General features: G+C 38.7%; 1 pseudogene; it reads left to right on the top strand.

The window, feature by feature from the left end:
* LOC138362872 (cytochrome c oxidase subunit 1-like) overlaps positions 1–17,739 on the top strand; it is a 120,175-nt pseudogene that overhangs the window by 90,830 nt on the left and 11,606 nt on the right.

Genomic DNA, 17,739 nt, shown 5'->3' on the forward strand with positions numbered 1-17,739 from the left:
CTATTACGCAAAGCGTTTCGGGCAGGAAAAACATTAATGGCTAAACATTGTGACTCATCGCCTGCATTAATGGCTAAAGCTTAATACTAATGGGTAAAAAGAATAAAATGTGTTGAGAACAAATAAAAATAGAGGTAAAAGAGGGAGGAACATGGCTGAAAAAGCAGCACAAATACAATTACAAATTATTACAGATAATTACATTCAAACAGCGTTGTTTTGAAAAAAAACAAAACAAAAAACATACATGGGTTGACAACAGAGGGGTAAGATAGGTTACAGGGAATTTATTAGGTAGTGCTTCGTTTTTATCTTAACCTTGTTGAGAGAGGTGCTGTCTTTAACATGGTTGGGAAGATCATTCCGCATTCTGGGTCCCTTGATTTGAAGAGCATTTCTAGTTTGATTAAGTCGTACTCTAGGAATATCAAAACTGTATTTATTTCTGGTGTGGTGCTCATGGGTTCTGTTACAACCTTCAATGAATCTTTTGAGGTCAGGATTGGCATTACAGTTCAGCATTTTATATATGTATAATACACATGAGAGAATGTGCAATGACTTAATATCTAACATATTCAGAGATTTGAGTAGGGGTACCGAGTGATGTCTGGGGCTAGAGTTGGATATTGTCCTAATAGCAGCTTTGTGTTGAGTAATTAGAGGACGTAAATGATTTTGGGTAGTAGAACCCCAAGCACAAATACCATAGTTGAGATATGGATAGATAAGGGAGTAATAGAGAGTCACCAGGGCATGGCGAGGTACATAATATCTGATCTTAGAAAGAATGCCAACAGTTTTTGAAATTTTTTTTGATATATTTAGAATGTGTCCTTGGAAATTCAGCTTGTGGTCAATGAGAACGCCAAGGAATTTGCCATCTAATTTGCTACAAATTTGGGTATTGTTTATTTTGAGATTTATTTGATTAGAGGATTTATTACCAAACAGAATATAAAACGTTTTGTCAATGTTAAGGGTGAGTTTGTTGGCAGTTAGCCAAAGATGGACTTTCTCTAGCTCAATATTTACTGTAGCATTTAGAGCAAGGGGGTCAGGACTGGAGTAAATGAAGGTTGTGTCGTCAGTAAATAGAATTGGTTTGAGGTGTTGGGAGGCATTTGAAAGGTCATTAATGTAGATGAGAAAGAGGAGAGGGCCAAGTATGGTGCCCTGAGGAACACCAATGTTGATGGGTAGGGTGGGAGAAATTGTATTATTCACAGAAACATACTGGAGCCTGTCAGTAAGATATGATTTGAGGTATTGCAGGGAGTGTCCTCTGACTCCATAATGATGTAATTTAAGAAGAAGGTTCTGGTGGTTGACAATGTCAAAAGCCTTACGCAGGTCCACAAATAACCCAACAGGGAACTCCTTTTTATCAAGAGCTGCGTGAATCAAGTTAATCATACTAATAAGTGCATCGTTAGTGCTTTTTTTTGGGTCTGAAGCCATATTGACAAGAGCTAAGTATATTGTGTTTGGCTAGAAAAGAGTAAAGCTGCTTGTAGATTAGTTTTTCGAATATTTTTGACAAGTTAGGCAGGATTGATATAGGTCTGTAGTTGTTAACATCTGTGAGATCACCAAATTTGTGGACAGGGGTTACTCTTGCTTTTTTTAGAATGTCTGGAAAGGTTTGGAGTTCAAGTGACTTGTTGAAGAGCAATGCAATAGCAGGGGCTAAAGATCTGGAGGCTTTTTTGTAAATTAAAGTTGGTATCTCCTCGAGGGCACTAGACTTGGTTTTAAGGGAAAGGATTACCTCATTGACATCAGTGGAATTAGTAGTCTTTAGGTACAGAGACTGTGGATAGTTACCTGTAAGATAGTCCTTAACATCAGTACTGGAAGATGGAATATCATTTGCAAGGGATGACCCAATGGAAGAGAAGAACCTATTGAACTCAATAGCAGAATCAGAGGCTGAAAGCTGACCAACGTTATTGGACAGGAGTGTTGGTTTGTTATTTAAAATCTTCTTTGATCCCAATATTTGTGAAATTGTGCTCCAAGTTTTTTTAATGTTGCTCTTTATTTGGGTAAATTTATCTTCATAGTATTTAGTTTTGGCTCGTCTAATTATTTTAGATAGCAATAATGAGTAATTCTTTGGAGACGGTTCCTAGCCTATACTTCTTCTCAAGGTCGTGTTTTTTGTTAATGGATTTAAGTATTCCCTTTGTAAGCCAAGGATTGTTAAGCCTTTTGTTTGTGACTTGTTTTGTAAGCATAGGACAGTGGGTGTTATAAAGGCTAAGAGTTGTTTGTAGAAAAGATTGCACTGCTAGGTTGATGTCCCCTATGTTACCTAACTCGGACTCCCAGTTGACATTATCAGCAGTAGTTATAAAATTGTTTATAGCAGTTTCATTGTGCAGCCTAAAGCTTAACTCCCTTGACTCAAGAGGTGGTTTGATAATGTTAGTTAAGAGAAATGTGGGGTAATGGTCTGTAGTGCTATCGGTGATTATACCTGAAGTAAGCGGAGAGGTTATGTTGGTCCAGATGTGATCTAGAGTTGAAGCAGTACTATCAGTGATTCTAGTTGGTCTAGTGATTAAGGGTATGAGGAAGCAGGAATTCATACAGTTGAGGAAGCTAACAGCAGTAGGGTGTTCAGGCTCGCAGAGGTCAATATTAAAGTCCCCTGCAATAATTAGATGGTTTTTGTTCAGTCTGTTATCTAGTATTAGATTTCTAAGGTTTGAATTGAATTCAGACACATCAGTGTTAGGAATTCTATAGACTGCACCCACAGACAGGACAGACTCGGCACCCTTGACTCTGAAACTGGCGAAGATATACTTCCCACAGCAGTCTCTAGTTTTGATTCTATATTCGCTTTCTATAATTCTATATTCTAATTCTATACTTCTATATTCGCTTTCAACTGTGTTTCTTGGTTTGAATCTATTGAACATTCACCCTCTGATCTATTCACAAGTAGGAGCCCCCAAATTGATACCATAGTACTCTGGTCACACCCCGGCCCAAATCGTGAATTTTGCTCATGCCATTAAAATACTCCAAAAACGTTTATATGCCTTTCACCAGTGTATTTTTTGGTTTTCATCTATTGAACATTCATCCTCGGTACCTTAAAAGTAGGGACCCCCTTCTTGATGCCTTAGACTCGTCTTAAAAGCACGAGACATATCGAGAAAAACAGGTTAGGATAGGGCACCAGTTCCTCAGGTACACCCTGGGTGGTGGGCCCTGGGTACCACTGGCGGGAACGGACCACCCCACCCTGCCAGCCAGCCAGGTGCGCGCTGACCGTGCCCTAACCTACCACCTAAAATAAGTTTTTGGTCGATCTGGCACCCGGGAGTTGAGTCGGCATGGAAGTGCCCAACCGTTTCTGAAAAATTTATTCCCCATGTGTCTCCTTTTACACTACTATGGACTCCATGCTGGGGCTGTATACTCCAGGATTTGCCTGACATATGTGGTATACAAAGTTCTGAATGATTCTTTACACAAGTTTCTGAATGCCGTTCATATGTTGGCCAGCCTGGCATATGCCGCTGATGTTATCCGCTTGATATGTGCTGCAGGAGACAGGTCTGGCGTGATATCAACCCCCAAGTCTTTTTCCTTCTCTGACTCCTGAAAAATTTCCTCTCCCAGATGATACCTTGTATCTGGCCTCCTGCTCCCTACACCTATCTTCATTACATTATATTTGGTTGAGTTAAACTCTAACAACCATTTGTTCGACCATTCTTTCAGCTTGTCTAGGTCTTCTTGAAGCCTCAAACAGTCCTCTTCTGTTTTAATCCTTCTCATAATTTTAGCATCGTCTGCAAACATTGAGAGAAATGAGTCGATACCCTTCGGGAGATCATTTACATATATCAGAAACAAGATAGGACCGAGTACAGAGCCCTGTGGGACTCCACTGGTGACTTTACACCAATCGGAGGTCTCACCCCCTCACCGTAACTCTCTGCTTCCTATTACTTAGATACTCCCTTATCCACTGGAGCACCTTACCAGCTACACCTGCCTGTCTCTCCAGCTTATGTACCAGCCTCTTATGCGGTACTGTGTCAAAGGCTTTTCGACAATCCAAGAAAATGCAGTCCGCCCAGCCCTCTCTTTCTTGCTTAATCTTTGTCACCTGATCGTAGAATTCTATCAAGCCTGTAAGGCAAGATTTACCCTCCCTGAACCCATGTTGGCGATTTGTCACGAAGTCCCTTCTCTCCAGATGTGTTACCAGGTTTTTCCTCACGATCTTCTCCATCACCTTGCATGGTATACAAGTCAAGAACACTGGCCTGTAGTTCAGTGCCTCTTGCCTGTCTCCCTTTTTGTATATTGGGACCACATTCGCCGTCTTCCATATTTCTGGTAGGTCTCCCATCTCCAGTGACTTACTACACACTATGGAGAGTGGCAAGCAAAGTGCCTCTGCACACTCTTTCAGTATCCATGGTGAGATCCTATCTGGACCAACACCCTTTCTAACATCCAGGTCCAGCAGATGTTTCTTGACCTCCTCTCTCGTAATTTCGAACTCTTCCAAGGCCGCCTGGTTTACCTCCCTTTCTCCTAGCACAGTGACCTCACCTTGTTCTATTGTGAAGACCTCCTGGAACCTCTTGTTGAGTTCTTCACACACCTCTCTGTATACCTGTCCTCGCCTGTTCGAAGTTTCACTACCTGTTCTTTCACTGTTGTTTTCCTTCTGATTTGACTGTGGAGTAGCTTTGGTTTGTGTGGTAGTGTGGTGGGGTGTGTGGTAGTGTAGTGGGGTGTGTGGTGGGGTGTGTGGTAGTGTGGTGGGCTGTTTGGTAGTGTGGTGGGGTGTGTGGTAGTGTGGTGGGGTGTTTGGTTGTATAGCGAGGTGTGGTAGTGTAGTGGGGTAGTTTGGTGGGGGGTATGGTAGAGTGGTGGGGGATGTGGAAGTATGGTGGGGTGGGTGGTAGTGTGGTGGGTGTGTGGAAGCGAGGTGGGGTGTGTGGTTGTATGGTGGGGTGTGGTTGTGTGGTGGGGTATTGTGGTTGTGTGGTGGGGTGTGTGTAGTAGTGTTGTGGGGGAGTGTGGTAGTGTGATGGGGGTGTGTGGTAGTGTGTTGGGGTTGTGTAGTATTGTGGTGGGGTGTGTGGTAGTGTGGTTGGGCTGTGTACGCACCCATTTGTGCTTGCGGGGGATATGGTAGTGTGGGGGTGTGTGTGGTAGTGTGGTGGGTTGTGTAGTATTGGGGTGGGGCTATGAAGTATTGGTTTGGGGTGTGTGGTAGTGTGGTGGGATGTGTGGTAGTGTGGTGGGGTGTGTGGTAGTGTGGTGAGGTGCGTGGAAGTGTGGTGGGGGTGTGTGGTAGTGTGGTGGGGTGTGTAGTATTGTAGTGGGGTTATGTAGTATGGGTTTGGGGTGTGTGGTAATGTGGTGGGGTGTGTGGTAGTGTGGTGGGATGTGAGGTAGAGGCCCAGTGACGTGTTGATGGTCATCATTATTAGTATTATATATCGGTGTACTGTTGTAATCTTGTGAACTCTTATATTGAATGTCTTTAAGGATAACCAACTTCCAAGAGTGTAGAAATACTGAGAATATTGTTATTATGTATGTATTAACCATACATTTTGTTCTTGTAGGTACTGAATATATACGTACTTGCACTTATTAACTTATCCATTCATGATCACTATATATAGGGAGTGGAAGCTGCATCCCAGAATTAACTCTGAAGACATATTGGTAATGGATATTTTCAATGAGAGCTGCTCTAATTACAGGGAAGATGTTTATAAAAATTAGTTTATTTAACACTATTCTGTTGATAAGATTCAGGTAGAGAGTCGAAGGGTAACATTGATGTACCATCCACTATCGTTTTAATATATTTTTGTTAATTAGGTGTTACAGTTCTTTTAGATTAAGATGATTGACTCCTTGCCTCTGAGGATCTGATAATTCTTGAGAGAAAATTCAGATTTCAGGCTAGTTACATTAATTTTAGGATAAAATCAAGTTGGGAAATAATAAACTGAGAGAGGGTAGTGGGTCACCTGAGAGAATATAACTGAGAAAGGACTTCCTTGCGGGTTATGCAGTAGATGTGGTATATGCCAACAGGTTCTTGTTGATGTTAATTCAACATGGCCCCATCCTACAAAACATTAAACGTAGTTAAGTGACTTATTATGGTGTCATTGGCATCATAGAGGTGTCAGTTGGGGGTATTGCCTTTGTGTTTCTTTTTATTATTTTCTGGGGGGGGGGGACCGGTGGAGACAAGGGTGTCTGGAGCCCCATAAGTTGAAAGAGACTTGTGTGATCATATATCAATTTGGTTGATGCAGGATATCCGCAGTGATCATCTTGTTTATCTGACAATGATAACACAATGTTGCTCTTTTCTCAAGTCAGTATGGTTAGATGCCAACTAGTGAAGCAAGATACCATAAATTATAATAATATTTATTATGCATAACATGGTGTTGTTCATGCCTTAAGCTTGCATGGTAAGATAACAAATGGTGGTGTTCAGAGTATCTGTGAAGGTCATTGTTAACTGATGACGACAACGATGTTCCTCATGCCTCCATCAGTCATTCTCAAATATCATCAGTTACATACAATTTATGGTTATATTGGTTGTATGGTGATGGCAACAATGTTTATCTTGCCTCGAGCTGGTATTGCCAAGGTTTATGGTGTATGATGCTTATAAAGGTTGTATTGGTTAACTGACGATGGCATGACTGGAGCTATCGGTTCACCCTTGTAAAGTCAGCTATTGTTGGTTGGTCAGCTATTGCTGCATCCTGCATAATGCTCTTCTTATGTATATAATAATAATAATAATAATAATAATGTTAATATTTAAAATAATAATAATAATAATAATAATAATAATAATAATAATAATAATAATAATAATAACAATAATAATAATAATGTTAATATTTAAAATACTAATAATAATATTTATTAGGGGAAAATCACATACATACAAAATGGTATACGAGAAGAATGTTGGATCTGTAAGTAGGACAAGTATATACTATGCCTCAAGCCACTAATACACTCAGCGTTTCGGGCATGACAATAGCACCACTGTCGCTCTCGTCACAAGTAATACATTGTCAAATAAGAACTGGTGGGATGTCAGATATTTTAATGGTCTATTCCTAAAAAAAATTAACACGATCTTCCCCTCTTAAATTTAGGGTGAAAACAGTTTTACAAAATATTTAGAGTCGGAACGTCACTATTATATAAAAAAAAATCAACTAGAACAGCTTATTACAATAATTTACAGAAAGTATTGGAATAGTGATGGTTTATGCATAATATCAATTGTGGTATCTGTTGACAGGCATGACAGCCCTTCACGGGGCAGCCGCAGGTGGTCACGACAACACTGTGAAGGTCCTCCTCGATGCTGGAGCAGACGTCCACGCTAAAGAAAAATATGGTAAAAGTTACACATATGCATTCCAACATTATATAGCAAAGCAACATAGCACACTGCACGTATCATGTGACAAAATTCAATATTTATATTTTATAATCAGTACCATTAGAGATAATGTCTGCTAGTCTGTTGAAAGTCAGAGATCACACAGATGGGGCTAGCCTTACCCAAATTGTAAGAAGGAATGGCCTGGGGAACGGGATGAACATAGGCTGGTCGGTGTCACCAAAATTTAAAAGGGAATAACGTGCCAGTGCCCCATTCACACCCCCATGATGATTTTTGGCACTGTCAGCTAATTATGCAGCTAAATATTTTCAAAACAAAATTTTCAAATAATTATTTTCATAAGGTAATATGAAGCATTATTCACTGATCTCAGGAAAATTAAGAAACTTTTTGCTGTCAATAATTTGCCCGTACTCCAATAAAACAGACGATCTTTACACAAAATCAAAGGTTCCGAGCAACGGCTTTCTAACCGTCTAAGGGGGAACCATTCGTTTTTTAGTATTTCACTCAACAGCGCTCCTCTTACTGCTGACCACCCACACAAAGACAATTATATTTTTTATAGGAAAAAGAGACAGACAGAGAAAGAGAGATAAAAACAGATAAAGAGAGCTACAGAGAAAGACAGAGACAAACAGAAACTCAGACACAGCTAGAGATAGACAGGCAGAAACAGACTCTCTCTCTGCCTGTTCTCTGTCTATGACAGAGAATAAGAAAGAGAGGGGCAGAAACAAAGTCAGAAGCAGAGACATAGACAGTAGAGAGATGGACGGATATAGGTGGATGCGTAGATGAACAAATGGATGAACAAATGGATGAACAAATGCATTGATAGATAAATGGATAGACAGATAAGTAGATGGATGAAGGAATGGATGGATGGATAGAGGAAAAGATAGATATAAAGCAATTGGATGGGTTGGAAGATGATTAGTTGGAACAAATCCACATGGGCCATGGCGAGGATTCGAACCTGCGTCCGGGAGCATCCCAGACACTGCCTTAATCGACTGAGCTACGACAGGGTAAAAGGGTTGAAACCGAAGTTCTACTGAACTTACTGGATCCCGTAGCCTCTCCGAGGCACAAACCAGGCTTTTACACAACCCCCCCCCCTGCACCCGAGCTATGTCAATAGGCCGTTCTCCCTCTTCGCCCTTACATCATCACATCACATCACCCATCATTTTACCCTGTCGTAGCTCAGTCGATTAAGGCAGTGTCTGGGATGCTCCCGGACGCAGGTTCAAATCCTCGTCATGGCCCTTGTGGATTTGTTCATTTGATGCATCACGTTAGTGTGATCTCTGTGTGTGATGATTAGTTGCATATTTAGATTGATGACTAGATATATAAATATATGGATAAATAGATTAATAGATAGGTGGATAGAAAGTTAGATAGATAGATATATAAAAAGCTAGATGGATATATAGATTGAATGATAGATGGCTGCCCAAAGGGTGGATTTAGAGATAGATTTAGATATATATGGATTGATGGACAAAAGATTTAATGAGGGATTGATAGATAGACATATAGATAAATGGATAGATATGTGGATAGATGGAAGGATGGATAGATTGATGGACAGGTAGATAAACGGATTCATAGATCGATAACCAAATGATTTTATGGATGGCAAGATGGGGAGATGATCGATAAATTAATGAGTTGATTTTTAAGTATATAGATGGATAGATTGTTGGTAAGATTGTTGGATAGATTGACCAACATATAGATGTAGAGAAAGATGGATAGCTAGACAGAGAGACAGATGGATGGATTGATAGATGAATTGATAGACAAATAGAGATAAATAGCGGGATATATAGATGGATAGATGAGAGACACACACAGACAGACCTGAGCACCACCGGGTTATCCCTCTATTACATGCTACAGCAGAGAACCTTCGTCTGTTAAAATTTGGAGGCCACACGGTTAGGGCTAGACTCACGCAATTTGGCAGAGTGGATGGTCTGGGAAACGGGATGAACATAGGCTAGTTGAGGTCTCAAGACTTAAAAAGGAACAGTGTGCCAGTGCCACATTCAGACCCACGACGATTTTTGGCCGTGTCGGACAGCTACACAGCTATGTATTTTCAAAACTTTATAGAAAAGCATTTAGGTAATATGGGCGATTTTTCACTGATCTTAGGAAAATTAACAGAAATTTCATGTTGTCAATAATATTCCAGTGCATCAAAGGTTTCTCCTCTCCTCCGTTCTTTATCAGAGTAAGGGGTAACTATTTTTTTTAGTTCACACCACTGAACTCGCACTGCTGACCTCCACACATAGACAATTATTCTGTTTATCAGAGAGAGAGAGAGACAGACAGATAGAAATACAGGCAGATAGACAGACATATATAGATAAAGACAAAGAGAGAAAGACAGAGATAGGGGACCCAGAAACAGAGAGACTGATAGACACAGCTAAAGATAGAGACAGAGAGATAGACAGAGACGGACAGCAGATAGGTGGATGGGTTGATGGATAGGTACATGGATAGATTGATAGATGGATGGATGCCTTGATAGGTGGATACACTGATGAGTAGGTGGATAGATAGATGGAGTAGATAGATAAATGGGGGGATAGGCAGATAGTTTGATTGACAAATAGATCGATGGAAAGATAGTTAGATGGAGAGATGAACGGAAAGAAGAGTGGGGGCATGTATAGATAGATGCATAAATAGATTGGTAGAAAGCTAGTTGGATTGCAAGCAATATGGATAAGTGGATAGAAAGGTATATACATAAAAATGAATACATGCATGGATTGACAGAGATACAGATGGTTAGAATGCTAGGTGAATAGATGGAAACAAAACTAGATGGATAGATAAATTGATACATGGCTACACTGATGGATGGACACAAATTACATTGATGGAATGATGGATTGATGCAAAGAGAGATGGACATTCAAAGTGTGAATAGATAGAAAATTTACGATTTTATGTGTAGATGAATGGATAGATGTGTAGATGAATTCATAGATGTATCTATATAGATAGATAGTTAAGTGGATAGACGGATGGATACAGGGACATATTGATAGATAGATAGGGGTATAGATAAATAGACAGATGAGTGGGTCGATGGATTAATGGACGTGTGGATAGACTAAAAGATTGATAGATGAATAAATAGGTGGTTATATGGATGGCGAGATGTGTTGATGGAAGGGTAAATGGAAAGATTCTTTATTAGATGGATGGATATAAAATTGAACAGATAGATTGGTAAATAGTTTGGCAGATAGAATGATTAATAGGTCGAGAAAGATGGATATACTGATAGATATACCGAGATAGATGGACAGATTGCTTGATGGATTGATAGCAGAAGGAGTAGATGGATAAATGAATGGATTGGTTGCTGGTGGAGTAGATTGAAAGATGTACATATGAATATCTATATATATATATATATATATATATATATATATATATATATATATATATATATATATATATATATATATATATATATATATATATATATATATATATATATTAGTATATTTTGGTAGCAGTCTTTCCTGTAGACATATATTATTAAATATGACTGAAAAAGTAAGATTAATAATTCTAACACGAATTTTCTCAATCTTTCGTACATTACACTTCACTGTTGGAGGTAAATCAAAAATCACTTCTCCAAAATTCATTTTTATTTCTAGTCTGACGCGACACGGGCGCGTTTCGTAAAACTTATTACATTTTCAAAGACTTCACAAATACACAACTGATTAGAACTTACGTATCTCTGATTTTATATCTACATTTGAGTGAGGTGGGAGGGGTGATGTGGCATTAACACAAGACAGAACAAGAGGGGATATTAATAGGGTATTAAAAGTATCAACACAAGACAGAACAGAAACAATGGGCATTGAATAGAAGTGTTTGTAGAAAGCCTATTGGTCCATATTTCTTGATGCTTCTATATTGGAGCGGAGTCTTGAGGTGGGTAGAATATAGTTGTGCAATAATTGGCTGTTGATTGCTGGTGTTGACTTCTTGATGTGTAGTGCCTCGCAAACGTCAAGCCGCCTGCTATCGCTGTATCTATCGATGATTTCTGTGTTGTTTACTAGGATTTCTCTGGCGATGGTTTGGTTATGGGAAGAGATTATATGTTCCTTAATGGAGCCCTGTTGCTTATGCATCGTTAAACGCCTAGAAAGAGATGTTGTTGTCTTGCCTATATACTGGGTTTTTTGGAGCTTACAGTCCCCAAGTGGGCATTTGAAGGCATAGACGACGTTAGTCTCTTTTAAAGCGTTCTGTTTTGTGTCTGGAGAGTTTCTCATGAGTAGGCTGGCCGTTTTTCTGGTTTTATAGTAAATCGTCAGTTGTATCCTCTGATTTTTGTCTGTAGGGATAACGTTTCTATTAACAATATCTTTCAGGACCCTTTCCTCCGTTTTATGAGCTGTGGAAAAGAAGTTCCTGTAAAATAGTCTAATAGGGGGTATAGGTGTTGTGTTAGTTGTCTCTTCAGAGGTTGCATGGCTTTTCACTTTCCTTCTTATGATGTCTTCGATGAAACCATTGGAGAAGCCGTTATTGACTAGGACCTGCCTTACCCTATGCCTATATACATATATATATATATATATATATATATATATATATATATATATATATATATATATATATATATATATGTATATATATATATATATATATATATATATATATATATATATATATATATATATATATATATATATATATATATATACATATATATATACATATATATATATATATATATATATATATATATATATATTATATATATATATATATATATATATATATATATATATATATATAAATATATATATATATATATATGCGGAAAATCCACAGAGAAATATGAAATGAGGTGAACGTTCATATTTCTTCATATTTCTATGTGCATTTTCCACATAAAATGATCAGTGTTTTGTGATCGTCAATTGCATATATATATATATTTATATATATATATATATATATATATATATATATATATATATATATATATATATATATATATATATGTATATATATATTTATATATATATATATATATATATATATATATATATATATATATATGTATATATATATTTATATATATATATATATATATATATATATATATATATATATATATATATATATATATATATATATATATATATATATATATATATATATATAAAGAGGTCTCTCCAAGTTCGAGGAAGGACTGCCACTCTCGGATTGGCCTCATCAGTCACACCAGACGCTGCACCAGAATTGACAACTAGGGCGCAACTCCATAGTCTCCCGAGACTGAAGGATGCCTACTATATATATATATATATATATATATATATATATATATATATATATATATATATATATATATATATATATATGTCGTACCTAGTAGCCAGAACGCACTTCTCAGCCTACTATGCAAGGCCCGATTTGCCTAATAATCCAAGTTTTCCTGAATTAATATATTTTCTCTAATTTTTTTCTTATGAAATCATAAAGCTACCCATTTCATTATGTATGAGGTCAATTTTTTTTTATTGGAGTTAAACTTAACGTAGATATATGACCGAACCTAACCAACCCAACCTAACCTAACCTAACCTATCTTTGTAGGTTAGGTTAGGTTAGGTAGCCGAAAAAGTTAGGTTAGGTTAGGTTAGGTAGGTTAGGTAGTCGAAAAACAATTAATTCATGAAAACTTGGCTTATTAGGCAAATCGGGCCTTGCATAGTAGGCTGAGAAGTGCGTTCTGGCTACTAGGTACGACATATATATATATATATATATATATATATATATATATATATATATATATATATATATATATATATATATATATATATGTATATATATATATATATATATATATATATATATATATATATATATATATATATATATATATATATATATATATATATATATATATATATATATATATATATTAGTATATTTTGGTAGCAGTCTTTCCTGTAGACATATATTATTAAATATGACCGAAAAAGTAAGATTAATAATTCTAACACGAATTTTCTCGATCTTTCTTACGTTTCTTTTCACTGTTGATGTAATTCAAAGATCAATTCTCCAATATTCATTTTTATTTCAAGTCTGACGCGACACCTGGGCGCGTTTCGTAAAACTTATTACATTTTCAAAGACTTTTATTTACACAAACACACACAACTTTAACTGAATAGAGCTTAAACATCTTTCGAGTTTTTATACCTACATTTGGGTGAAGTGATATGTTACAATAGTTTTGGGTGAGGTGAAAATAAACTTTTAACACAAGACAGAACACGAAACAATGAAACAGGTATTAAAAGTAGGTAACTGCAGAAGGCCTATTTTTATTGGCCCATATTTCTTGATGCTTCTATATTGGAGCGGAGTCTTGAAGTGGGTAGAATATAGTTGTGCATTAATTGGCTGTTGATTGCTGGTGTTGACTTCTTGATGTGTAGTGCCTCGCAGACGTCGAGCCGCCTGCTATCGCTGCATCTATCGATGATTTCTGTGTTGTTTGCTAAGATTTCTCTGGTGATGGTTTGGTTGTGTGAAGAGGCTATATGTTCCTTAATGGAGCCCTGTTGCTTATGCATCGTTAAACGCCTGGAAAGAGATGTTGTTGTCTTGCCTATATACTGAGTTTTTTGAGGCTTACAATCCCCAAGAGGGCATTTGAAGGCATAGACGACGTTGGTCTCTTTTAAAACGTTCTGCTTTGTGTCTGGAGAGTTTCTCATGAGTAGGCTGGCCGTTTTTTTGGTTTTATTGTAAATTGTCAGTTGTATCTTCTGATTTTTGTCTGTAGGGATAACGTTTCTACTGAAAATATCTTTCAGGACCCTTTCCTACGCTTTATGGGCTGTGGAAAAGAAGTTCCTGTAAAATAGTCTAATAGGGGGTATAGGTGTTGTGTTAGTTGTCTATTCAGAGGTTGCATGGCGTTTCACTTTCCTTCTTATGATGTCTTCCATGAAACCATTGGAGAAGCCGTTGTTGACTAGGACCTGCCTTACCCTACAGAGTTCTTCGTCGACGTGCTTCCATTCTGAGCTGTGGCTGAGGGCACGGTCGACATAAGCGTTAACAACACTCCTCTTGTACCTGTCCGGGCAGTCACTGTTGGCATTCAGGCACATTCCTATGTTTGTTTCCTTAGTGTAGACTGCAGTGTGGAAAACTCCGCTCCTTTCCATGACTGTTACATCTAGAAAGGGCAGCTTCCCATCCTTCTCCATCTCGTAAGTGAAACGCAACACAGAATTCTGCTCAAATGCCTCCTTCAGCTCCGGCAGATGTCTGACATGAGGTACCTGTGTAAAAATGTCGTCAACATACCTGCAGTATATGGCCGGTTTCAAGTTCATGTCGACTAAGACTTTTTGCTCGATGGTACACATGTAGAAGTTTGCAAACAGGACACCTAGGGGAGAACCCTAAGAGAACAAGGAGATAGTTGTCAGGAGAGGCGACAAGTCGCCAATATACGTCATTCTTAAAAAAGACGAATATCTGGTGAAAATGGACCTCATACTCATGCTATATATATATATATATATATATATATATATATATATATATATATATATATATATATATATATATATATATATATATATATATATATATATATATATATATATATATATATTTATATATGTATGTATAAATATATATGTATAAATATATATATATATATATATATATATATATATATATATATATATATATATATATATATATATATATATATATATATATATATATATATATATATATATATGCGAACAAGCTTGAATAGTCCCCAGGCATTCATGCAACTGAAAACTCACACCCCAACACGACTGGACAAAAAGGATGGTAGACAAAGCTATTTCCCTCCTCCCGCCATTACTCAATTGGTAACCTTGGGTATGGTATTTTATCAAATCACCTCATTCTTTGGGGCTCATGTGAGGAACACAGTAATGCGAACAAGTGTGAATGGTCCCCAAGACTATATGCAACTGAAAACTCACACCCCAAAAGTGACTAAACCCATACTGCCAGGAACAATCTGCTGGCGTACAGGATCCGTTAACCGCTCGACCAACACGACCTGACAAAAGAGGATGGAAGCAGAAGCTATTTCCATCTTCCTGCCGGCAATCGGTTGGTAATATTGGGCATGGTATTTAATCAAATCACCTCATTCTTTGGGGCATATGTGAGGAACACAAATGCGAACAAGCCTGAATGGTCCGCAGGACTATATGCAACTGAAAGTTCACACCCAGAATTGACTCGAACCCATACTGCCAGAAGCACTCCTCTGGCGTACAAGATCCCTTAACCGCTCGACCAACACGACTGGACTAAAGGGGATGGAAGCCGAAGCTATTTCCATCCCCCCGCCGGCACTCGGTTGGTAATCTTGGGCATGGTGTTTTATCAAATCACCTCATTCGTTGGGGCACACGTGAGTAACACAAATGCGAACAAGCCTGAATAGTTTCCAGGACTATATGCAACCGAACACTCCCACACCAGAAGTGACTTGAAACCATACTACCAGGAGCACTCTTTTGGCGAACAGGATCCCTTACTCGCTCGACCAACACGACGGGACAAAAGAGGATGGTAGATTAGGCTATTTCCATCTTCAAGCCGGCACTCAGTTGGTAATCTTGGGCATGGAGTTTTATCAAATCACCTCATACTTTGGAACACACGTGAGGAACACAAATTCAAACAAGCCTGAATGGTCCGCAGGACAATATGCAACTGAAAACTCACACCCCAGAAGTGACTCGAACCCATACTGCCAGGAGCACTCTGCTAGCATACAGGAGCCCTTAACCGCTCGACCAACAAAACCGAACGAAAGAAGATGGTAGCCAAGGATAATTCCCTCCCCCTGCCGGCACTCGGTTGGTAACCTTGGGCATGGTATTTTCTCAAATCACCTCATTCTTTTGGGCACACGTGAGGAAAACAAATGCGAACAAGCCTGAATGGCCCCCAGGACTATATGCAACTGAAAACTCACACCCCAGAAGTGACCCGAACCCTTACTGCCAAAAGCACTCTGCTGGCATACAGGATCCCTTAACCGTTCGACCAAAACGACTGGACTAAAGAGGATGGTAGCCGAGGCAATTTCCATCCCCCCGCCGGCACTTGGTTGGTAATGTTTGGCATGGTATTTTATCAAATCACCTCATTCTTTGGGGCACACATGAGGAACACAAATGCAAACAAGCCTGAATGGTACCCAGGACTATATTCAACTGAAAACTCACACCCCAGAAGTGACTCGAACCTATATTGCCAGGAACACTCTGTTGGCATTCAGAATTCCTTAATCGCTCAACCAACACGATTGGACAAAAGAGGATGGTAGCCGAGGATATTTCCATCCCCCCGCCAGCACTCGGTTCGTAATCTTGGGCATGGTATTTTATCAAATAACCAAATTCTTTCAGGCACACATGAGGAACACAAATGCGAAAATTCCTGAATGGTCCCAAGGACTATATGCAACTGAAAACTCACACCCTAGAAGTGATTCGAGCCCATACTGCCAGGAACACTCTGCTGGAATACAGGATCCCTTAACTGCTCGACCATCACGACCGGACAAAAAAAGATGGTAGCCTCCCTCCCTCCATTTCCCTCCCCCTGCCGGCATTCGGTTGGTAACCTTGGGCATGGTATTTTCTCAAATCACCTCATTCTTTTGGGTATACACGAGGAACACAAATGCGAACAAGCCTGAATGGTCCCCAGGACTATATGCAACAGAAAACTCACATCCAGAGGTGACGCAAACCCATTCTGCCAGAAGCACTCTACTGTCGTACAGGATCCCTGATTCGCCTGACAAACACGACCGGATACAAGAGGATGGTAGCCGAGTCTATTTCCATCCCCCCACCGGCACTCGGTTGCTAATGTGGGCATGGTATTTTATCAAATCACCTCATTCGTTGGGGCACACATGAGGAACACAAATGTGAACATGCATGAATGGTCCCCAGGATTATATGCAACCGAAAACTCACACCCCAGAAGTGACTCAAACCCATACTGCCAGGAGCACTCTGCTGACGTAAACAATCCCTTAACCGCTCGACCAACATGACCGGACAAAAGAGGATGGTAGCTGAGGCTATTATCATTCCCCACGGCATTCGGTTGGTAATCTTGGCCATGGTTTTTTATCAAATAACCTCATTCTTTGG

The sequence above is a fragment of the Procambarus clarkii genome, chromosome 9, assembly GCF_040958095.1.
Source record: "Procambarus clarkii isolate CNS0578487 chromosome 9, FALCON_Pclarkii_2.0, whole genome shotgun sequence".
Lineage (NCBI taxonomy): Eukaryota > Metazoa > Arthropoda > Malacostraca > Decapoda > Cambaridae > Procambarus > Procambarus clarkii.